This window comes from Marmota flaviventris, chromosome 9 (assembly GCF_047511675.1).
Source record: "Marmota flaviventris isolate mMarFla1 chromosome 9, mMarFla1.hap1, whole genome shotgun sequence".
Taxonomy (NCBI): Eukaryota; Metazoa; Chordata; class Mammalia; order Rodentia; family Sciuridae; genus Marmota; species Marmota flaviventris.
This window is the reverse complement of record NC_092506.1, coordinates 40,665,525-40,690,426: the sequence shown is the minus strand read 5'-3', so window position 1 is coordinate 40,690,426 and position 24,902 is coordinate 40,665,525. Positions and strand designations below refer to the sequence as shown.

General features: G+C 34.0%; 1 pseudogene; it reads right to left on the bottom strand.

The window, feature by feature from the left end:
* Window positions 1-2,137: 2,137 nt before the first annotated feature.
* On the bottom strand, window positions 2,138-4,321 carry LOC139706982 (zinc finger and SCAN domain-containing protein 26 pseudogene; annotated as a pseudogene).
* Window positions 4,322-24,902: the final 20,581 nt, after the last annotated feature.

Sequence of the window (24,902 nt, the reverse complement as noted above, 5' to 3'; positions counted from 1 at the left end):
AACCAGGTTTCTGACACAATGGACTTTATAATTAAAAATTATTTTACTATGTTGTATAATAATGTATGACAATGCAAGAAAACAACTTTATGTATTAGCATGATTAGTTAGCATGGTGTAAAGAGCTATAAACTGTTAGCTACTCAAGTATGAAAATATGACATAAAAACTTGAGCATATAACATTTTTTAAAGTGCCTGCATTTGAAAAGGAATGAAATATAGCTTCTGGTTTTAAGATATAAATAATTTTTCCAGGTCAAATTATGTCTTTTTACCTCATTTTATTGTGAATTAGGACTTATTTAAATACATTTGTGTATTGCAGGTGGGCAGGCAGTCCTCTCTGTGAGAAGTTGTCACACAATATGTAACAGAAGCAAAATCTAAGAAGACTAGAAGTAATAAACCACATATTTCTTTTCAACACTTATTTTCAGAGTGACATTAAAAAAAGTAAATTTTAATTTTTTCCCTTTGGATAGACAATAGTTCAATATCACTTTAAACAAAGCATCATCCTATTACTTCATTTATATTTTTGAAAACTACCACAATGTTTATTTCCTGCCATTGATATTCCTGTGGCAGTACTTTGAAATTTCAGTCTTCATGAGTAAAACGTAATTGTTAGGTAAATAAGGAAATTTTGGTCCAATTCATGCCTTTTTCATATAGCTTATAATTCAAATGTATGTGTCTAGCCTTAGTATACATTTTCTTCATTTTAAAAGGAAAGACCCAAATTAACAAGAAATTTAGAGGTTAATATATTTAATAAATAAGCAAAAATTTAAATCAGACAATTTCAGAGTTTCTTACACCTAGGAAGCATTTCTTGCATTTGACTTATATAAATAAACTATCTACATCACCCAGGTATTGTGATTTATAAAGAGACTTTAGATAAATTATGGATTGTTATTTTCCCTTCTGCTTAGAGAAAAAATACATTTTAAAAGAAAAATTTTAAAGGAATTAAAACATTTTCAAAATAATCATTTTCTTATGTGAAGTTAGATTAATTTCAGAAGTTCCTCTTGATGAACCAAATATTTTAAACTTTATGTGCCATTCTCTTAATCTATTCACTCTTAAATTAGTTTTTTAAGTGTAAAACTCTATTTGATTTTGGATAAAAAGTTATCAAAATCTTTTAGAGCAGTGTCTTTCTTTTCAAATTATAGAGGTAATCAGATTTCTTAAAAAAAAAAAGTCCTTTTTTTCAAGGTGAAAGGAAAGGGGAAAAAAGCTCCACATTCTTAAATGAGAACCTAAAAATGGAATGCTTTTTAGAATATGACTCACAGACTTAGATTTTAATAAGTCACAAAATAGCCCATATTTTTTCCATAATAAAAGTTATTTTGAGCTTAGAAGTGAGTCATGGAAAGTAGGTTAATAACACCAGTTTTGTACTATAACCACCATTATCATAGGACTAAACAGTCTTTAAATAATTATTCAAAAAATGTTTATTATCTAATAAGAAAATAATCAAAGATCTATTTTTATTCTAGAATTCCCATAGAAAAATAAAACTCTTCAAATAACTGCCTATATCATAGTCTACTAAATGAAACAGTCCTGCTTCAATATTAAGGACAAACATGTACTCTATTTCACGTAATTGGTTTTACTAAAATATTTTTTCTTGGAGTAAAACAAAAACAAAAAAAGCAAAAAACATTTAAGACCCAAGATATCTTTTTTTTTAAACTTCCAAAGATCATTAGTTTTATAGGAGTTTGTTGCTATATCATTTACAAAAATATCAACCTGCCCTTTTTCAGCACAATTCTGTAAATCAGTGAACACTTTATTTACTGCTAATTTCAAAGACCTCATTCAGTGATGAGGTTATTTCTTGGCGATACATGATCATTCATTTATCACATTAAAAATTCTGAAAGTCTTGTAATGAACAATTCTGTTTAACTCTGATCTCAGTGTACTGTCTAGGGTGAAATTATTGGGGTCCAAAACAAACTTCAAGGAAAGCAAAGGATAGGGCATGGAGGCAAACAGCTTCTAACCAGCCCCTAAGAATTCTAATGAGGGCCAGAATAACTTCTCCTAAATTACTGTTTGCTTGTCAATGTATACTTTCTGATGTTCTACAAGGAGAGAACACCTCATCAAGCTAGTTTGCCTTTGTGGTGATGTCTCCAATGATGAAAGACACCTGACTTCTGTCGGAAGGCTTCTCCACACTCATTACACTCATACGGCTTTTCTTTTTTTTTTTTTTTTTTAATTTTTTATTGTTGGTTGTTCAAAACATTTCATAGTTCTTGATGTATCATATTTCACACTTTGATTCAAGTGGGTTATGAACTCCCATTTTTACCCCATATACAGATTGCAGAATCACATCAGTTACACATCCATTGATTTACATATTGCCATACTAGTGTCTGTTGTATTCTGCTGCCTTTCCTATCCTCTACTATCCCCCCTCCCCTCCCCTCCCCTCCCCTCTTCTCTCTACCCCCTCTACTGTCATTCATTTCTCCCCCTTGTATTATTTTTCCCTTTCCCCTCACTTCCTCTTGTATGTACTTTTGTATAACCCTGAGGGTCTCCTTCCATTTCCATGCAATTTCCCTTCTCTCTCCCTTTCCCTCCCACCTCTCATCCCTGTTTAATGTTAATCTTCTTCTCATGCTCTTCGTCCCTACTCGGTTCTTAGTTACTCTCCTTATATCAAAGAAGACATTTGGCATTTGTTTTTTAGGGATTGGCTAGCTTCACTTAGCATAATCTGCTCTAATGCCATCCATTTCCCTGCAAATTCTATGAATTTGTCATTTTTTAATGCAGAGTAATACTCCATTGTGTATAAATGCCACATTTTTTTTATCCATTCGTCTACTGAAGGGCATCTAGGTTGGTTCCACAGTCTTGCTATTGTGAATTGTGCTGCTATGAACATCGATGTAGCAGTGTCCCTGTAGCATGCTCTTTTTAGGTCTTTAGGGAATAGATCAAGAAGGGGAATAGCTGGGTCAAATGGTGGCTCCATTCCCAGCTTTCCAAGAAATCTCCATACGCATATCAAATTCATACGGCTTTTCTTTATTGTGGATTCTTATATGCTCATTGGGTTAAGTTGGAATGCTTTCTGGCATGTGTTACATTTGAAAGGTTTTTTCCCTCCAGTATGAATCCTGTTATGTTGAATAAGGTGTGAGGTCAAACTGAAGGCTTTCCCACACTTATTACACTGATGGCCTTTGGAGTGACTGTGGATTCTCTGATGGTGTGTGAGGAGCAAGGCCTGACTAAAAGTTTTTCCACATTCCTTACACTCACAAAGTTCCTCTTGACTATGATATCTCTGGTGTCCATTAAGGTGAAAGTTGCACCTAAAGTTCTTTGTACAATGGTTATATAGATAAGGTTTCTCTCTAGTATGGATTCTGAGATGTTCCAAAAGGCCTGCATTCTGGCTAAACCGTTTTCCATGCTCTTTGCACTGATAAGCCTTCTCGCCAAAGATGAATTTTCTGATGTCTGATGAGATGTGAACTACTCTGAAAGACTTTACCACATTTGCGGCACTGATGACTTTTCTCTCTAGAAAAAATTTTCTGAGGTCCAGTAAGAGCTGAACTCTGACACTCTTCATATTCGCCGAGCCTTTTTCACATGTGTACAATTTTATGTTCAATCAGGTCTGAATGCTGGATAAATCTTTCCCTATATTCTGAGCATTTGTAGTCAGTCTTCTCCTTGGGCTTGGCCTGCTCCCTTCCCAAATCAGAGTCTTCATAAGGAGCCTCTATAGGTTCAGATATATTCCTAGATGATTCCAATCTTCCACAAGAGTCTGTCACCAAAACAAGATTCCCATTCTCAAGTTTTGTCTCTTCACCCTTCTCTTTCTCAGGTTTTTGAACTTCATGCTTGAACAGGACCTGCTGCTCTTACACTCTTTTCAGATGGGCTTTTCCTTCTATAGGAATTTTTTATTTCTTTGCCTGGGTTGGGTCTCCTCTTGTCCTGTTTCTCCATGCTCCTGCTCTAAATCCTCCAGTACAGCAACCAGGCCTTCCCCACTCTCTGGGTGATGGTCTTGCACTTGGGCCTGGGACTCCTTGAGCAGGATGGCTGGGAACTGCTGGAGTACCAGCAGCTGCAGGATCTGTTCTTGGTGTGGGTCTCAGGCTTATCCACTGTTAGCAGATCTTGAATAGTTGGCTCAAAGTCTCTCAAGGTTCTATGATTTCTTCACTGCACAACTGCTTGGATTATTTGCAAAATGGTTTCTGTCCAAGGCCTTTCTTGTTTCCTTGCAGTTTGAACCTAAATGTGGTCATCATCCCCTACTTCAGACTGCTCAGCTTTAGAGAATTTTCTTTTAACTGTATCCTCAGGAATACTCAGACCAAAGTCCTGCAGGGGCAGCCAGCAGCTCTGGAACACATTGTTAAAGTTTTTCACAGAGAGTTAGCTCTCACTCCCCAGTGTAATTTCATCTCCCAAGATCCTGGATATCTTCACGTGGCATTAACTATGTAGATACATTCATGGCTCTATATCCTCCCCTTTGAACAGATCCTTATATTGATTGGCAAGTATCCTCAATTAATTGACTATATGAAATTGGGAATTGGGAAGAGAAAAGAAAACAGGATCAGGATATAATGATATAAGGGTAGATATTTGTGAATCATCCTGTTGAGAGATAACCTGAGTGTAAGCAGAATACATTTGCCACACCAGGAGGAAGGAGTCAAGCATCCTATAAAAAGGGCTGATGCAGAGATCTGGATGTCACCGTCTGGGCTTCTAATGCTATCGTAAAGTTATCATGGTTGCAGTTGTCTTTTGTTTTTAATTTTAACAAGGAAGAAGTGTGGTTGTGACTCTTCTACTTTGTATGTGCAAGTGAAATTTTTCCTCAATGAAACTGTCAAAGAGTATAAGAAAAGCATGTATCTCTGTCTCAAGTGCCCCCTACTTTCGGTGCAGTGATGAGATTCTCTAAGTGTATGGTAACCAGGAAAAACAAGTAAACAAAAAGCACAACATTATATCCTACAAAACTTTATTATATTTCAATAGAGAAAGTGAAAATGAAGAAATACAGCTTCACCAAGCCATTTGAGGCTCATACGATTAGTTCTGATTAATCAATAATTTACCCGCTCAGATGAGGTATTGGGAACTAGGAAAGAGGTGTTATTTGTGCATCTTTTCTTATAACTATTGTGTAGACTAGCATCCAAATTTGTAATTAACATAAATTTGAAATATAAAATTTCATAAATAAATGTAGCAGAGATACTACTATCCTGTACAATAGAAAAAATAATTCTAGAAATAATGAAGTATGCTTCTGACATGGAAAAATCCTATTAATGACTTAAAATGTGAAAATTCTTAGTTTAAATATCCTTCAGACATTTCTTTGCACCAAAGAAAAAATATTGTCAACCATAAAATGTTCATTTTTATCAAAATAATAAACTTTTCTAAATTTATGCAATATAGATTAAAATAATACTACATTTTTGAGATTTCCTTTCTAATAATCAATATAATTCTTAAATAAAAATGAATTCATTGAAATACATATAACAATGTTTTTTCAAAGGATAAAATAAGCCTTGCTTATGGGAAGTGGAGGAGAATCTATTAATTAAATTGTTCTTAAAAGAAAATTACATGTATTTGAATAGCATAAATTAATTATGAGTGCTTATATAAAATAAATTATTAAAATATTGAAATTTTATAAGCAAATACATCTAAAAATAGAAGACATGTTTTCAAATAATGGGTTGGGAATGGATGCAACTGATTTGAAAATAAATACTGTATCCTTAAAGAATAATAGGAATAAATAATATTTATTTATTGCTTTCAATGAATTCAGCATTTGCATATAGTATCTAAGCATTTGCATATAGTACTTCAAATTAAAGCACTTTGTATTTTGTAATTTCTAACCAGTTCTACCATCTTTGAAACTATGGCAATGAAAACACAGTTGATAGGTGTTGATAGAATTATTTGATGCTTATTTTCAATGTAGTGGTGTTCACATCCTCTCTCTGATTTTTAAAATCTTTCTTTATTTTTGGGACTGGGGATCAAACTTGGTGCTTTACTACTAAACTATATTCCCTGCCATCTTTCTTTCTTTATTTCTTTTTTAATTTTGAGATACAATCTCTTCTTAAGTTTCTGAGGCTGGACTCAAACTTGTGATCCTCCTGCCTTCTGTGTTGCTGGGATTATAGACCAGTGCCACTGTGCCTGGCTGTCTCTGATTTTTCTGACTTTAGGCAAATCTTTTATTCTTTTTATTGAGGTCTTAAAACTTCTTTCTAAAATTAAATTTACTGTATATAAATTGTAGTCCTCAGCACATGGTTCTGTATTTTATATCATTGCACAGTGTTCTTCGGTAAATGTGTGATGGACAACACCAGAGTCCTTCCTCAGGAAGCATTCTGCAGGTGTGTTTCCTCTGAGGTTCCTGAGCTTCTACCAGTTTATTGGTAACCTGTGCTACTCTGAATCTTTCCTCTCTCCCCATAACAATGTTATTTTTTTTGTCATTTTATCCCCCAAGACTTTCAATTCTAGAATAATCTGTTCAGAACAGATGTTATTTTTTTGAATACACAATTACTCCAATCCTGTATGCATTTATTGGGATGCTTCTACATGCAATGCGAAGGCTTAGATGCTGTCAGTGATAGGGGATTCCAGAAGACAGAATTCCATCTGAAACATCTTACCATTTTATGTATTATGAAGAACTCATTTCCAAGTAACAATTTAGATTAGTTTTAATTATGTACTTTGTGTCAGGCTACGTTGTGGTAATATGAGTGTAAGAGACTGGCACCATTTTACACATGAGGTAATTGAGATTTAAATAAACAACCTAAAATGGCATTGCTATTAAATATAACAGAGGCAGATTTCTTGATTCCAGAATTATACTTTAAATTTCCCAACAGTGTGACTTTTTCAAAGTGAGGCAAGAATATCTCAATTGCCATAGATGGATACATTCAATAGTTTCCAGAAAGAAAATAAATAAATAACAGATAAAAGTAAGAAAATAGTTCATAACATCAGTAACACAATGCAAATGGAAATGCTATCTCTATAAAACTATCTATTTACATATATATACATCTATGCATATTTACAGTATGTGTACATAAATAAACCTATGCCTATTGATATAGTGGGTGAAAACAGTTTCTGATTTAACTATCCTTATCCTGACTCTTCCCATTAATAACTGTGTGAAAATAATAATGGAAAAGCTTTGTAACCATTCTGAAGATTAAATGAAATAATACGTATAAAGTGTTTGGGATAATCCTTAATATATATTAGAAGCTCAGTAAATATTTTTGGATAAATGAGTAAATATATATTTTTAATTCGACAATCTTCTCTATTAATATCTTTATTTTTCCCTTCTATTTTTATATTTTCAAAAGTATTTGTTGCTTTTTAAATGCAAGAATACAAAGTTTTCTTATCTGCATCTTTACATAAAAGCTAAAATTTAGTTTCTAGCTTTCTGAATTAGGCAAGTATAGCTAGGAAGGGCTAATTCATTTTACTTTTTTAACAAAACTTCAAGGAATTTGTCTTTTAAAAAATCAAGTTTATTTCTCAAGTTATGAGTATCTATAGCAATGATCATAGCAAAGGTCATTGTGAATTCTTAATATTTTTGAAATATTTGTTATAGAGTTAAAATTAGAGTTTTGTTTAGTGTAAAACAGTATCTGGCAATAAAAAGTAGAAAGATTTGTCCATATGGAGAGGTGTGAACCAGTTCAGGAGAGGACCCTTCCTGTAATACGCAGTAATACATGGGATACTGGCCAGTACTTAGTGTCCTTGCAGGAAGATAGAGTGGGGCCAGAATGTCAAGACCACACACAGTGCTATGATTTATCATAGATAAATGCTATTATGCAACTAAGTTTAGTGTCAGGCTTCAAGCAAACAGGTAATATTTGAGAAGGCTATGTAAAATGAGCAGGTGATATGTGCTTGGCAAGAAGAGGAGACTCCCTGTTCTGGGTGCTGAGCCTCCCTTCCAAGGCTCTTTTCCTTAAGAATCAGGCATGAGCTGCTCTGTCTGGGCAGAGAGCTGCCACTGATTCAGTTCTCAGGGCTGGACATGGTTCTCTTACTGTTGCCATCCACATTAAAATCTTTCTGTCATTGCTTTTCTGACTGGTCTCATCACATTTACAGAGCTATATGTTTTCCAAAAGGAAGCCATTGTTACGAAGTGAAAAAATAGATATTTTTTTTTCCCATGACAGCATCATATCAGCAAAACTGACGCCCCAGGAACAAATTGTGTAAACTGTGCCTCTAAAGTGTTTTGTTGTTCTACCTCAAAGTTCAAACAGAGGAAGCATGCTTCAAAAGATTGTCACCCAGAAAAAAACAATATTCTGATATATATATATATATATATATATATATATATATATATATATATATATTTTCAGTTTTATAAATATTACAGGAAATTTTCTAGGAATCAGAGGGAAATGAGATGCTAGGTGTTAATATCTTAATTAAAGTATATTAAACATGCATGGATTGAAAAAAAAGATATATTAATTCCAATTGTATCTTTCTTGGATTTTTTTTGTCAATATGCTCATTAATATGTCATTTGCACAAATCACTCAAAGGTTCAAAGCAAATCAGATGGTATAAAACTATGGTTTAAGAGAACTGGGATTATTTTTGAGGAAGGAAGAAAGAAAATGTGGAAAAATAATGATTCCTAAAATGTTAGCAAGAGACCAGGGACCACTAACGTTTCATTTCTAACATGGTTTCTGACTGTAAAAGACAGTGACAATTTTGATATGGTATAATTTACTCTCCCAAAAGGTGTACATTGGGAACAAAGATGAATGCAACATATATTCTGCCCTTGAAAAAAAATTCCAATCTAGAAAATCTTATGTAAAATGTTACATATAATAAGAATGGAATTTGGTCATTGTTGTTATTCATTTTGATATGCTTATAACTGGTTACAGATGAAATATTTTATGTATATCTCCAGTATTTACAAGGAAAATATTATATAAACTCTGCTTATTTTGTAGTCTAACTAAAAACTAAAGTCATTTTGACATGCTTGAACTGAAAATTCTCAGCCATTTTATAGATTTCCCAGAGTGATTGTGTGCCTATGTTCCTCAGAAAAATGAAACACCCTCCATCTTTATATTGTTGTTTTATTTTTTTGAGAAAAACATTTAAAGCACTAACAGTTTCTCAGTATCTACTTAGGCACTATTAGGCACTGTGCTAGGAAATTTGTAAATATTGTATTATATGATGTAATCTTCATAGCAGTCCCAAGGTTTTATTATGCCCAGTGTGTACCTGTGCAGGAGTAGAACATTAAACATCCAATTGTCCCCAGTGGGGTTGTAACATTAGTCATAAAGAAGGCTTGTTGCAAGGATAATGGGGCAAATAAGAAAGGGTATTTCTGGTCCCCAAGCATAAAGGTTGTAAATTGGCACTATTGGGAATGGTTCTCAACACCTTCATTTAGGAATGACATTGAAATTTGCTTTCATTCAATACTAATGGTATTCATAATACTAGGAATGCAAAAAGACATTGTTATGATGGTTGCTGTAGCTATTTATGGGCCAAGAAGTTAACTTAATTTTTAAAAATCTAATTCCTTATGTCTGACCTCTATGAAAATGAATTAGCCTTTGAGGTTGTGCTATAGTCATAGATCAGTACCTAAGGGATCAATCTGGGCCAACCAATTCAGTTTGAAATCAAGTCAGTAAATGAGTTGAGTCTTTGAAATATGATCTTTTAGGGTTGTGTCAAAGTCAATGTTCTGCCTTGATCCTTTATTCTGAAGGATCTCTAAGAATATCTTCCATGTATAGTTATTGTTGTCCCTTTAGTAACTACAGATAAAATACATACAATACACATATATAAAATACTTTATATATATATATATATATATATATATATATATATATATATATATATACTTGTATATATATACTTTTATATATATATACATATATATATATATATATATATATACTTTTATATATATATATACTTGTATATATGTGTGTGTGTACATATATATACACACACACACACATACTACTGAAATCATTTATCTCGATTTAGGGGGATTAAAATAAGTCTTTAATATTGGAAATATATATATTTCCTTCCCATGGTGTTCAGGGGAAAGAGTAAGTAAATGTTCAATGAATAGGAAGATAGAAAATGAATTTCTGAATTATCTTGGTAAATTGCCTCAAGAATAAAATACCCCAAATCTAGGATGGAAAAATTACTTTGGATGGATCAGTTTCAATGGGTATGCCACACCTATGGGTACAAATGCCACACTAACCAAGCAATCCACTATACCAGTTCACTCTGTTCCAAGGCCAAGTTGTCTGCTAACTACCCTGCACTAACCTATCAAATGGAAGCTTCCTCTTCACTGTGCTACCATGTTATATTGAGAGTGTCTCCATGTTATATTGAGAGTGGCTTCCCACAGCCACAAGAATCAGCACCGTCGCATGGGTGCATACACAGCCCCAGTGCAGCTGGCACTTATACAAGCTGAAATGTGATTCTGTCCCAGGACAGTTTTCTTCCTGGTGCCTGAGCATCTAGAGTCTCTGTCTGTGATCACGGGCCTGGAGATAACTCTGCTGCCCCCAAAGAAGTTAGGGTCAGGTGGTAGAATGGATGATTTAACCTCCAAGACTGATACAAATCTGGGTAGTACAAGGCTCTCAAAGCTCAAGGAACTTACACAACCTTGGGAGTAGGCATATCCTGAGCCCAATGCAACACTGACACTGATGTTGGCATATGTAGAGTTTGACCCAAGAGCACATAAATTTTCTGCTTTATGGTGGGGGCAGTCTCGGAGGTTCTGTCTACAAGATCTAGCCCGAGTACAGTGTTGCAGAGTCTCATCTCAGGAGACCTGGCACCAAGGTACAAGGCAAAGCTAGCTTTTATAACTTCCACCCCAGAAACTTTAACCAAATTTCATATATAAAACACATAATTATTGAAACAAATTAAAATGCACAGTGGAATAAGCAAACTAAATTGAACACACTTATCATCTGTTTTACTTTATGTTTTGTTAACTTGTTCATGCATTTCCTTGTATCTGGCATAAGTAGATATTGTTATTGATCTTGTAATAAGCAAGAAGAGAAATCAGTAACAAGATTGATTTTGGGGTTATTCAGTCCCAATTAGTGAAGGAAATAAATTAATGGCTCAATAGTTTTGGACAACACTTTGGAAAGCTGATTTAATTTCATATTTGTCACTTAAGTGAAGCTATTCAGAGTTCTACTTTGAACCCTAGCAGCAACTTTCCAGCTCTTGCTAAATCATCTCTACTGCTTAAAAAGGGTCCATATTATGATCTGAATATGAGATGTCCCCCCAAAAGATCAGGAGACAGAGTAGCAATGTTCAGAGGTGAGATTATTAGATTATGAGAGCTGTAACCTAACCAGTGCATTAATCCATTCGGTGGTTTAATAATTTGAATGAATCCCTGGGTGGTAACTATAGGCAAGTGGGGTATGGTTGGAGGAAGTAGGTCATTGCAGATGTCCCTACTTTAATTTATTTGAGGACTTTAATTTATTCCTTTCTCTCTGCTTCCTGGCTGCCATGAGCGGAGGAACTTCCCTCCACCACACCATATATTCTGTCATGATGTGCTGTTTCTCATCAGGACCTGGCCAACCACAGACAGAAACTCTGAACCCATGAGCCAAAATAAACTTTTTATCTACTAATTTGTTCTTGTCAGGTATTTTGGTCACGGCCAATAAAAACCTAATACCGCAGTTAACATTTTTACTCTTTATGGCTGGATGAGCCCATTCATCAATAGCAAAGTCATGTCATCATGCTATTCAGTGCACAATAGGGTCCCTCCATTTTTTGCTTAATTTTAGCTCAGTATACTTAGTGACAAGCTGTGCATTTCAGAATAGCACCTATTTATCAACATCTGCACTCAGCACCTGTGAAATCTATAGACATTTCCTATTCAGTGCGTGGTTTTTAAATAAAAGCGGTATAATAGAGTTCTTAGAGATATGCTGAACTCCACTGTCTATTCTCCATTTATAGAAATGCTTTAATTAAAAGTACTTCTTTTATATTTTCATAACTTCTGATGAGTAGAAATGCAAATTGGATACTTGAAGGAGCATAAAGATAATTTAAAACTTTAAGTATGTTTTAGTTAAGTCCAAAGCAAATTGTCCTTGTCAACAATTAACTTCTTAAAAATCAAATAAAGTTGATTGTAATCATTATATCAGTTGAGGAATGAACCCAGAAGGGGAGTATTATTATATTTTTACTTTCAATAACTAAAAAACTGTAACTTAAGGATGTTAAATACAGTACCCAAGGGAATTGAGCTACTAAGTGCTGGAGCTGGGATTTGAACTTGGGTTTTCTCTCTTGAGGCCCTGGGCATAGAGCCAGTTATATATATATATATAGTCTCTCTAAAAGGGAGAAGTGAACTCAATAGGCTCAAATAGCATGTCTCTGAACTGCAGGTTTCATATTTCCCCCTGCATCAATGGGTACTAATACAGATGTGCCTCGACTGACTATTCCTTCACAATCTATGAAGCTGTGTAATATATTAAACCAGGCAGAAGCCTTGATCCCAGCGAGCCTTAATACCAGCAGCTCAGGAAGCTGAGGCAGGAAGATTATGAGTTCAAAGCCAGCCTCAGCAATGTCAAGGTGCTGAGTAACTCAGTGAGACTCTGTCTCTAAATAAAATACATAATAGGACTGGGGATGTGGCTCAGCAGTTTGAGTACCTCTGAATTTAATCCCCAGTATCCACCCCTGCCCCAAAAATAAAAGTTAGCAGTGGGGAGAGTGAAATATCATATTTTTAGTTTTGGTAACTTTTCTGACCTCTTTTCTTTTAATCCTCATCACTAAGACAGTAAAATAACAAATTTAACTTTAAGTAGTAATGTTTTCTACTTGAAATGTTCCCTGTGGTTTGCCTAGGCCCTTAGAATAAGCTTCTATCTCCGCGATTATGGCTTATAGGGTACACACAGTCTGTTGTCTGCTTCTATTTGCAGCCTCGTGACATTACAATTCCCTTCTTCTTTATTCTAACTACACTCACTTTCTTTCAGTTTCTTGAACATACCACATCCATTCCATCTTTGCACCTGCAGTTACTTCTGCCAAAAGCCTTCTTTTCCTGAATTTTAAAATATGACTCCTCATTACTTTGTTCTCAACTATATTCACATTCTCCTTGAAGAGACTTTCTGACCAACTACTATGAAGGGATTCAGCTTCATTCATAATATGTTGTTATAGGGGCAGACCAGGCAATGCACCAAAGATAGTAGGAAACAGTTTTATTTAGCTGCAGCCAGGTTCAGAGGGCACAGCTTATGCTGTAATTAATTAATCCCCTGAACCCCGAGTTCAGGTAGTTTCAGAGTTTTATACCCAGCATGTAAGGGGAGGGGTTCAGAAGTTCACAGTCTGCAGAAGTTCACATAAAAGCAGCTTTTTCTTCCAGTGTTCTGGGCAAGTTGACCCTTCAAGGACAACACCTGAGAAGGGGAGAGCTTCTTCTCCCCTTTCTTTCCTTCCTCTGCCAGCTGTTACCATGGAGCCCAATTGGTAACTTCTCTTATCTTAGAAATGTAGACATCTCTGTGAAGCCCCAGCTCAAGACCAGAGGCCTTGTTTACACATTTCTACAAACTACTATACTGGATACATGTTTGTGAAAGACTAGTAAGGGGGTGTTCAGCATGTGGAGTGCTGATTTCTTCCCAGCCAGTGGCCAAGTAAACAAGGCAACACAAAAATTGAAAGTTTATCAACACTGAACTCTTTTGTAGAAACTCTTTTGCTGACAGCCCTAAAATTGGTCATGGTGAAGATTTCTGGAGAAGCCCAGTTAAGACTTTTCTGTGGAGAAAGGGGTGCCACTAGAATGTGACCCTTGAAGCTCTTGATATTGTGGAATGATCTGGCTTATTTATTTATTTTTATTCCTTTTCTTATCAGACTAGAGCATGTGTTCCAAGAGTATAGCAATTTTTGACTATCTTTGGTTTGCTGCTGTGTCTCTCACTCAGAATAGTGCCTGACACAAAGTAATACTCAATAAACCTTTGTTAAATAAAGGTCTGGTATCTTTGTTAAATAAAAATTGCCCCTTAAAAATAAAACTGAGTAGAAACTTTGAAGAATAAATGGTGTAGTAGTTACATGTTTAGGCTTGGGGTGCCAAATTTGTGGATTTTATACCTGTTTTGCCATTGAACATGTGACTTTGCACGAATTTCCAAAGTTTTCCGGTCTTCAGTTTCCTCACTTGTATAATGTGGTAATAGTAAAGCATTCCTCACAAGAGTTCTTATTCTTACTTATGAATGCAATTTAGAATAGTTACCAATGAGTAGGAACAATATACACATCTATTATATAAATCAACCACAGACAATTTGTGTTGTATTTCAAATGTTTCAGATGTCTTTGTGAGTTTTCAATTGTTTCAAATCACTGACTTCATCCTTCAATCAAAAATAAATAACCACTTATTCAATGGAAATTTTCTGTGTTTGAGGTTCTGTGTCCAGCTGGCATTTTTCTTGCTGAGACTATGTGACCATGGGGGATGGGGTCACTCAGTTAAAAAAAAAAAAAAAAGGTCATTAACTGTTCATATTAACGACACTTGTTAGATAATTGGCACTCATTTTTCACACAGATTTATCTAAGTTTGCTTAGATTTTAATTTTATAAAACTGGGACTAGAGTTCTTTCTTTCTTTCTTTCTTTTTGGTATTAGATTGCACATTTTTACTTTCTGAAGAATGCTTCAAACCCTTTTCCTGAATATACCAAGGCACGGGCAGAATTTACGTCTGGCAGCTTCATAAACATGCTTGTCCAAAACTCTTGTCATCACCTTTCAAGAGCATAGATATATGTGTTCAAAACAGATCAAACATTTGACAAGAATTGGGTAGCTCTGAGTCAAAAGTAACTTCTCCTCAAATATCAAATATTTTTTTGGTTATAGTGTTCTGTTTTGTTTAAAAAAGTAAACCTAGGGATGGTTCTGGGTAAAAATGTCAACTTTAAATTCTCAGCCTGCCATTCAAAGTCTTCTGTATTTTATTCCTTCTGTATCATTCCTTGCATGCTGAATACACACTCCCTGGCATTTTGTGTTTCATTTTTATTGATTTGTGAATAGTCTTCCAATACTTTTTTTGTTTTTTTTTTTTTTCCTACTGGGATTTGCCCAAGTTCCTCCTCCTAGAATATGTTCTTGACCCCATATGAACATACAAAAACAAATAGAATATGTAAATCCCATTCAAATTTCTTCTTAAAATATTAGTGTTTGTCCTATGTAGACACTTATATTCCTTTATTCCTTTATTCTTTCCTGTGTTTGTTTTTCACATTCATTTTCCACTTTAAAAATAAAGTGTAGGGTCTGTGGGTAAAGAGTTTCAGAAAATGGCTATCAGCAATGCTTCTCATCCCTACACATACTTGCAGTTCCACCCTTTGAGATATGAATTCTATTTACTTTTTCCTAAGTGTAGACTGACTTGCTTTGCCTCGTGGAATTGTTCTAGTGGGAATTAAGAACTCTTGAGTCTCTCTACTTGCAAAAGACTGGTAGCTTTTGCTTCCTTCCACCTACAGTCAGCTACCATGTGAGAAAACGCAATGTGGACACAAACATACTGTGAAGCAGGCAAGCCAGTTTGTAGGGAAGTCAGCAGGATGAACTCAGGGGGTGAAGGATTCTTAGAACCTGTAAGCCTTCCAGGCTGTCATCCAAGGGCAGATGAGTGAGCAGCATAAACCAATGGCTGGTGGAGCAAAACAGCCTCTTACTGAAGCCCCACAAACCCAGTGAATCCTGAACAACACAAACGATGGCTGTTTCAAGCCACTGTATTTATAGATTAAATGCTACTATTTAATGCTACTAGATAATTGAAATCATTTATTTAAGTGATTATTACAGGATTAAAAAATATTTTGTATTGAGAAGATTGGAAGTACCAAACAATTTAGATCTCACTTGTATCATCATTATATGAAAATAATACAATCTAACTCACAGATCTGTTGTAAGGGTTAGATAACAATCATAGCTATATTTTTAGTACTGTGCCTGGAGGTAAAAATACCCTAGTAGGTGTTTGTAATGCTGATTACTTTTACTATTCCCAGGGAATAGGCTAAATGTAAAGATACTTGAGAGAACAAAATTTCTAGATCTTCATATCATCACCTCAGGTCAAGTTGAATGTGAAACATCTTTTTATATTTTTATCAATTTGATTTCTTTTTTATACACAAATCACAAAAATGTATGTTTCAAAGGATTGATGTAATGTTTTTATATGGTAAATAATGTTTAATTCAGGTTAGACATATCTATCTCTCAAATATTCATCATTTTATTATGGGGAAAACCTAAAATCTTTTCTCTAGCTTTATCAAATGTATGGTACATCATTGCCATCTATTTTCACCCTCATGTGAAATAGTACATCAGAGCTTCTTATTCTGTCCAACTGTAAGTTAGCACTCTTGATCAACCTTTCCCATCCTTCCCTCCCCACTACTCTTCCCAGCCTCTGGGAACCACCATTCTATGCTCAAGTTATATGAGATTGGCTTTTTTTACATTCTATGTGTGAGTAAGATCATGCAATATTTGTCTGTGTCTGGCTCATTTCACTTAACATAATCATCACCAAGTCCATCCATATTGTCACAGTGACAGAATTTCATTCTTTTCTCATGGCAATTTAGTATTCCATTTTGTGTATCTACCATGTTTTCTTTATCCATTCATAACTTCATGGCACCCTTCTGTTGATCCCATTTCTTGTTGATTATGAATGATTTCATACACACAAAACTGCGGATGTCTCTTCAACATGACAAATTTCATTTCTTTTGATTATGTACTCTGTAGTTTGATTGATGGGTCATATGGTATTTCCATGTTTAGTTTTCTGAAGGACCTTTGTCCTGTTTCCTATGATGGCTGTGCCTATTTGTATTCCCACCACCAGTGTGCAAAGGATTCTCTTTCTTTTACATTACCTCCAGCTTCCTATTCTTTTAATTTTTGAAAATAACCATTCTTACTGAACTAAGGTAATAGCTCATTATGGTTTTGCTTCGCATTTCCCTGATGATTAGTGTTATTGAACCTAATCTATACCTGTTGGTCATTTCTATGGCTGCTTTTGAGAAATATCTTTGTACCTCTATTGCCCATTCTAAATCAGACTGTTATATTACTTTTATTGACTTTTGGAGTTCCGTGTGTTTTAGGTATTGATTTCTGTTAGATATGTATTTGGCAAATATTTGCTCTCATTTAGTAGCATTGTCATCTCTATGTTGACTCTTCCTTTGCTGTGAAGAAAGTTTTTACTTTTATGCAATCCCTGTTGTGGTTTTAAATTTTGTTTCCAGTAGTTCAATGGTCTTTTCAAAATATGCTTGCACATTCTAATATCCTCAAGATTTTTCCTGTTTTTCTTTTAGTAGTTTCAGGTCTTACAATTAAGTCTTTAATCTACTTTTTGTATCTGATGAAAGACAGAATTCTAGTTTAGTTTTGTTTTTGTTTTTAGTATGTGAATATCTGATTGTCCCAGTATTCTTTATTGAAAGAGTATCCTTTCTGCAAAGAATATTCTTAGCACATCTGTCGAAGATCTGTTGACTGTAGATTTATGAGTTTATTTCTATGCTCTGCATTCTGATCCATTTGCCTATAAATTTATTTTTTATGCCAGAATAATGCTGTTCTAATTACTATAATTTTATGTTATATTTTGTAGTAAAATAGCATAATGTCTTCAGATTTATTATTTTTATTCAAGACCTGCTTTAAAAGTTTATATTTGTGTGTGTGCATGTATACATACAAATTTTAGGATAATTTCCCTAGATGTTGAAGACTGTGTTGGTATTTTGATAGGAATCTCATTGAATCTGCAGATCACTTCAGATAATTTGGGCATTTTATCATATTTATCTTTCAATTTATGATCATGGGATGTCTTTCCATTGGGAGGGGATTCTCTTCAGTGTTTAAAATTTTCCATGGTAAATTTCTTTAACTTCTTAGGTTAAATTGATTCCAAAGTACCTTATTTTATTTTTGTAGCTATTATAAACTGGGATTGCTTTCTTGATTTCTATATTAAGCAATTTACATTGGCATATAGCAATGTGACTGACATTTGTATGTTGATTTTGTACCTGCAATTTTGCTGAATTATTTTATTAGATCTAATAATATTGGGTGGCATCTTCAAGGTTTTCTACAGCGAAGATTATGTCATTTATAAATAGTAACTATTTAACTTCCTCTTTTCCAATTCAAATAACTTTATTACTTTGTTTCATTTAATTACTCTGGCTAGGAATTCTGATGTATGTTGAATTCAAGTGGTGAAAGTGGGCAACTTGTCTTCTTCCATGTTTCACAGAGAAACTTTCAGCTTTTCTGACATTTACCAAATATTAGCTACTAGCTTATTTTATATGGGCTTTAATCTGCTGAAGCACATTCCTTTCACACCTAATTTTTCAAGATCTTTATCATGAAGCATGTTAAATTTTGTCTAATTCCTGTTCTGTATTTACTGAGATGATATGGGTTTTGTTCTTTATTCTGTGTGTTAAAATTATGATTTGTAAATTTTCAAGACTTCTTCAATCCCTGGGATGAATCTCACTTCATGAAAATAGACAATATTTGTAATGTTCTATTGGATTCAGTTTGCTACACAATTTTATTATTTATTTATTTATTTTGCCTTGTTTTTGTATCAAGGTAATGCTGTTCTCATGAAATGTGTTTGGAAGAATTGCCTCATCAACAGTATTTTTTTTTTTTTTTTTTGGTAATAATTTAAGAATAATTGCCACTTGTTCTTTAAAAGTTTGGTAGAACACAGCAGTGAAACTATCTGGTCCTGGATTTTTCTTTGATGTAAAACTTTGTTTTCCTAATTCATTTTCATTAATTGTATTGATCTGTCCAGGTTTTCTTCCTTCATGAACCAGCGCAGATCTAGAGTCTCCCTGTGAGCTCTGACCTGTTCAGGGACGTTTCGTTTCTTCCTGATGTTGGATCTCACCACAGCAGTCTAGCACTGAGCTAGAAGATAAAGTCCTCTGTTAGCTTCTGTGCCTTGCTCCCCAGTGGTGAATCTCCTGCTGTATGAAGTTGAAGGAAGGGTAGTGGAGATAGCTGTCTGGTAAATGCAATTCCAATGGATCAGTGGGTGGGTATTGGCTTGGGACAGGAGTTGTGTGGCTGTGCCCAGGATCCAGTTCCAGTTTCAGCATGGCAGGCCTGGTGCTCAGCTTCAAGTCTCCTGCTTGGACTTAACACCTTCTTTCTCCTCTATCCAGGAGGTGTTTCTCTGGAGTCTGCTTGATATTGGGGAACAGTGATGCCAGTAACTCTTTTCTGCCTCGTTCAATGCACTTTTCCTATTTATTACACTAAACCCAGCCCCAGGGTCTCTCACCTGATTTCTTTAGCTCTTGGGAAGGTGGTTTGATATATGAATAGGAACTCAAACTGATGTGTCTGTGGGGGGATAAATACCTGGAGATGAGTCAACTGGCATCTTGCTGTATCTCTTCAACATTTATTTTATATATATCTGTGATAGAATATAATTTTGTTTGCCTTCTCTCATTTGATTTTTGAACAATTTTCATAATTAATTTATATTTAGCTGTAGCAAAAGTGCAGAATCTTAGGGCCTGTTTGTTTTGTTCTATTAATTCAAATATTGTTCTATAAATATTATTATTTTAATTTTAACTCATTATTCAGAGATTTAAAACATATTTAGCATAAATTAATAAATTTACTTAGGTAATATATTCAATTTTACTACATGCCTTAGGCTATGCTGCAATTTTAGTGGTAATATAGAAGCATAATAGTAAAAAAAATCAGGAAAATAGTCCAACAAATTCATATATGGATAGAAATTATGTTCTATCATACAAAGTTGACATTGCTAATTGCACATATTAATATAAAATATACTGTGCACTAAAGGATTAACTCATTGGGTTTGGGTTGTTGAAACTATACACATTCAAAAGGTTTTGTTTTTGCTGCACACCAGGGAAATAATCTCTAGGACTTTGGTGTATTATACATAATAAAAGTATCTTTGTTCACTTGAGTACTTGAACCTTGACAAATAGTTTGCACTCACAAAGTGGTTTACTGTGGCAAAGACATCAAGAACTGTTAACAAATCTGTATTAAACTACACTCTATATGCCTTTTACTATTGCTGATTTTAATGTTTCCTTTCACTACAGTAAACAGTAGCCATGACCAGAATACCTTTCTGAGTTCTGATAAACCTGTTGTTCTATTCTTGCTCTTTGGGTACTGGGAATTGACCTCAGGGGCACACAACCACAGAGCTACATCTCCAGCCCCTTTTCTGTATTTTATTTAGAGGTGGTCTCACTGAGTTGCTTAGCATCTCCCCTTTGCTGAGGCTGGCTTTGAACTGGATTTCCTCCTGTCTTATCCTCTCAGAGCCACTGGGATTACAGGCATGTGCTACCCTGGGGAACCTGATAGATCTTTAAATGAATAATTGAACCTGGGAACGATTGGCCACAGTAATAATGAACATAAAAGATACATGCATCTTGGTCTAAGAATATCTTTTTACAGAAGTACAGGATGGGTGTATGGGTGTGCCTGTTCCTGTTTTCTGTATTCATACAAGTGTGTGTGTGTGTGTGTGTGTGTGTGTATGTGTATGAATGTGCATATGTATGATTTAATGTTTCTGTGTGCTAGCGTATATGCAAGAATTAACTAAGCTTTGAATTTTACCATATCCTTCTATCAAAAGCCCTCTCATTTTACATTACATAAATGCGGTTCATTTAATCTCATTTATTTAATGAGATATGAATATTACTATTTATGCTAATTTTAGTTTTAGTCTTCTGGGAAAATAAAGTGTACTTATTTTGGAAATAGCTTGCATCTCATAAAGAGGAAGAAATGTGAATGGTTGAGTTTTAAATTGACTTTGAAGTCTTTATGAATTTGTCTAAATCATTTCTTTTGCAAACAGTATGCAAATATGAGCTAAGATTTAAAATATGTTCATATATCGTATGCAAATGAATGTTGTTGGTTTACTTGATAACATAAATTTTTAAGATGTTGTATGAAGTTTTCTCATTAAAATAGTATTGTTAATTAGTCCCCTAAAGATTTCCTTCCAGTGTGTTATTACTGGGTAAATTTTCCTAAATATGTTTGATGTGGTTTTAATCAAGTAGTAAATGAAAATTGTGATATTACTTTTAATAAGATATTTTAGTTACTTAATTTCTAAGAGAAATTACAATGAACCTCATTCAAGTTGACATTTCTTGTATATTAATTGTGCTCAAATGATTTTATAGGTTAGAGTGGAATTCCCCAAATGGTAACTGGATCCCAATATATGATCATTTTTGTTTCATTGAGTATTTATATCACAGTAGGGGATATTTACATATAATCTGCTCTATTTGAGAAACTTTAACAGCTGCAAAAAAAAAAAAATCCCCCAAAGGAGACATCAATTCTCAAGATTCTAAAAACAAAAATATGAGGTATTTGGCATGTGACGGGAGGCATTTGATAACGTTATTTGCTTGGATTAGTGCTAACTACACTGGTTTAATTGCCTTTTTATATGCTGAAATTGGATGTGGTTTGAGTATCTCCTCCCAATGTATTCTTCATTCTGAAATATAAAGAGGGTAGAAATTTAATGTGACTATGGTGTTTAGAAGTGGAGTCTTTGATTGTGGGATTAAGATTAGACTCTCTAGGATAGAGACTCTGTGTTTGAATGGTACTGGTACACATGCAAGATGGGAGAAAGGGTGAGTCCAGAAAATACAGAAATATATCACACACCATACACACACACTTTCCCTGTCTCTTACCCTGTGATGATGTAACACTCTGCACTGCTTGAAACTCTGCCAGCAAGATGGCCATCACCAAATATGAGTCCTCAAATTGGGAGCAGAATTGTGAGCCACAGTAAAACTCTTTTCTTATGAAGTCACTCAGTCTCAGGTATTTCACTACAGCAATGCAAAATTAACTAAGTCATTATATTTTATTGTAGAGTAAAATAAACCTTTAACATAATTAAAAAAAACAAAAAAAAAAAAAAAAAAAAACACCAAAACACAGTTGTCCAAGATGACAAAATCAAGAAATGGCAGACAAAATCAAGAAATCCTCCCAGTTTATCTTTCTCCAAGTTCTATGTTCTTTTAACTGTAATATACAATTTTAGTGTAAAGTTGTTGTTAGGAGTTGTGTTTTGTAGAAACAACTACTTCTTAACTCTGTTGCATCTTGCATAGTCATTTACTAACTTTGATTTTCTGTTTCTAAGCTATTTTATGTGTTTATTACCTATGTTTTTATTTTTTTCTTATTTTTCTACCTTCAAAATGGGAATGGGATGTGTTAGATAATTTTTAAACTCCTGTAAGTCCTATATCAACCCCAAACTCCTGGATCACTAATTCTCCTTGTTAGACAACATTTGTGAAGTTAACAAGGATGAAGTTTATCTTTTAAGGTCTTTGTGTACTGTGATTTATTAAAGAAAAATAAATGAAAGGCTGTTTACAGTAATTCTGATGTTTCATATCTGGATCTTATTTGCCCTGTGGAGTATTCCACTAACATTTTCTCCTTTTATTTCCACTGTCTTCATCTTTGATCTGTGAGTAAGTTGCCCTTAGAACTGATACCCTAAGCAACTCCAGGATGGTGGTGTGAGATTGTTGCTAGGCAACCCTCACCTGTATCAAAAGTGTTATTGGAACTTTACCTCTGAGAGTCTTTTTTATGGAAAAGTTGAGGGAAATGTTATTTCTAACTCTTGTGTGTTTGAGCCTCAAAAGACTGAGATTTGAAACAAATACATAAAAATTTTAAAAGATTATGAGAAAAAGAAAAATTGAACAAAACATCTGTGTTTAATTTTCAGGTTTCAGGTGTTTATTTAAAAAAAATGTTCAGTACTGTGATGAATTTTTTATCTCTTTACAAAATCATAGCATTTTGGAGACAAATGTGCTTATTTATTACTTTATTTTATTGATGCATTACAGTTACACTTAATATTGGGATCATTATGTCATATTTGTGCATGCATGTGATATTATTTGATCAATCTCTTTCCCTAGTAACTTCCCTTCCCCTTCTGTACCCCCTCCCTAGATGCACTTGCTGCAATCTATTGATTTCCCCTCTATTATCATTATTATTTTTTAAATTAGGGTATTATATACGTATCAACCCCAAACTCCTGGATCACCGATTCTTAATAGATCTAGATACGAATATATATATATATATATATATATATATATATATATATATATATATATATATATATATATTATATATTACATATATATATATGTGTATATATATATATTATATATATAGGCTTCATTATAGCATATTTATACAGAAAATAGTATATTTTGAGATTTAGTTCCCTAGTATTTTCCCACGTCCTCTCTTCCTTTCTCTCTCTAGACCCCCTTTATAAAGTCTAGGGTTGAGTGTTTTCTTGTACATGCAGAAGCTAGAGAGGTCTTTTTTCAGAAACTCAAGGATGTAATAAATGTATCTGCTTTGAATTTAGACTACATAAAGACTCACAATATTCTTCCAAGTTTATAAGGTTGTTAACAGAATTAATTTCCTTGCTGCTGCTCAATTATCATGGTTTGTTTTATCAACACTAGAAAAAGAGAGATTCTTTGAGCTAAGGAAACTCTTTCAAAGTTTCTAATTAGGATAGGTTCACATAAGATAATCTCCCTCTTAATTAATAAATTCCACTAATTAGGGAACTTCCTTACATATTTTCATTCTTTCAGCTCCTTCATTTTTTCCTTTTAATTTAACATGATTACAGTGATGATATTTCATCATATTTTTAGGTCTCATCCACATCCAAGAAAAGAAGCTTGACAGTGAGTGGGTCATTGGAGATCAATTAAAAATTCTGCCTACCATAAATGTACTTGAAGTATCAGATCAGAGGTTTATAAAGATCTCAAAATAGGGAATGAGAAAATAATAAGCTCATTTTATTTCTGAGTTCTTCTGATTATCTTTTCATTATTTTATAATCATAAAAATAGCTTTCTGAATTTTATTTATTAACCAGAAATTAGAGTTATTTTTGTTGAAGTAAATAATTCTTATAAGATCTATATTCCTGGCGAGATGACTACAAAATATTGAGGAAAAGTATGGGGAGAGTCAAATACTATATGATCCAATTTGTGACTACATCTAGTAGATGAATATTGATGGGTCCTAGCTCAAGGAACAGATAAAGCCTGAAATTTTGTCATTAGATTTGATTGGTGTGTGCGATAAAGTTTGTACTTAATTAGTGGCCACATTTCTATCTCAATTTGTGAATCTGATCAGTATTTCCTCTGGGGCACAATTTTCTAACATTGTACATTTTCAGCTCCGCTGATGTCAACTCAACACATATAGGGAAAATTGGCTATGAAATATGAGGTATTTTATCAAGTAATCTGCACTCAATGACCAGGAGGATGTTGGAGCAATTCTGATTGTTTGTGTTTTCAGGTACCTGAGGAATGGATGGAAAAGCAAACATGGTGAATATTGGACAACTGATGAACAGCACAAGA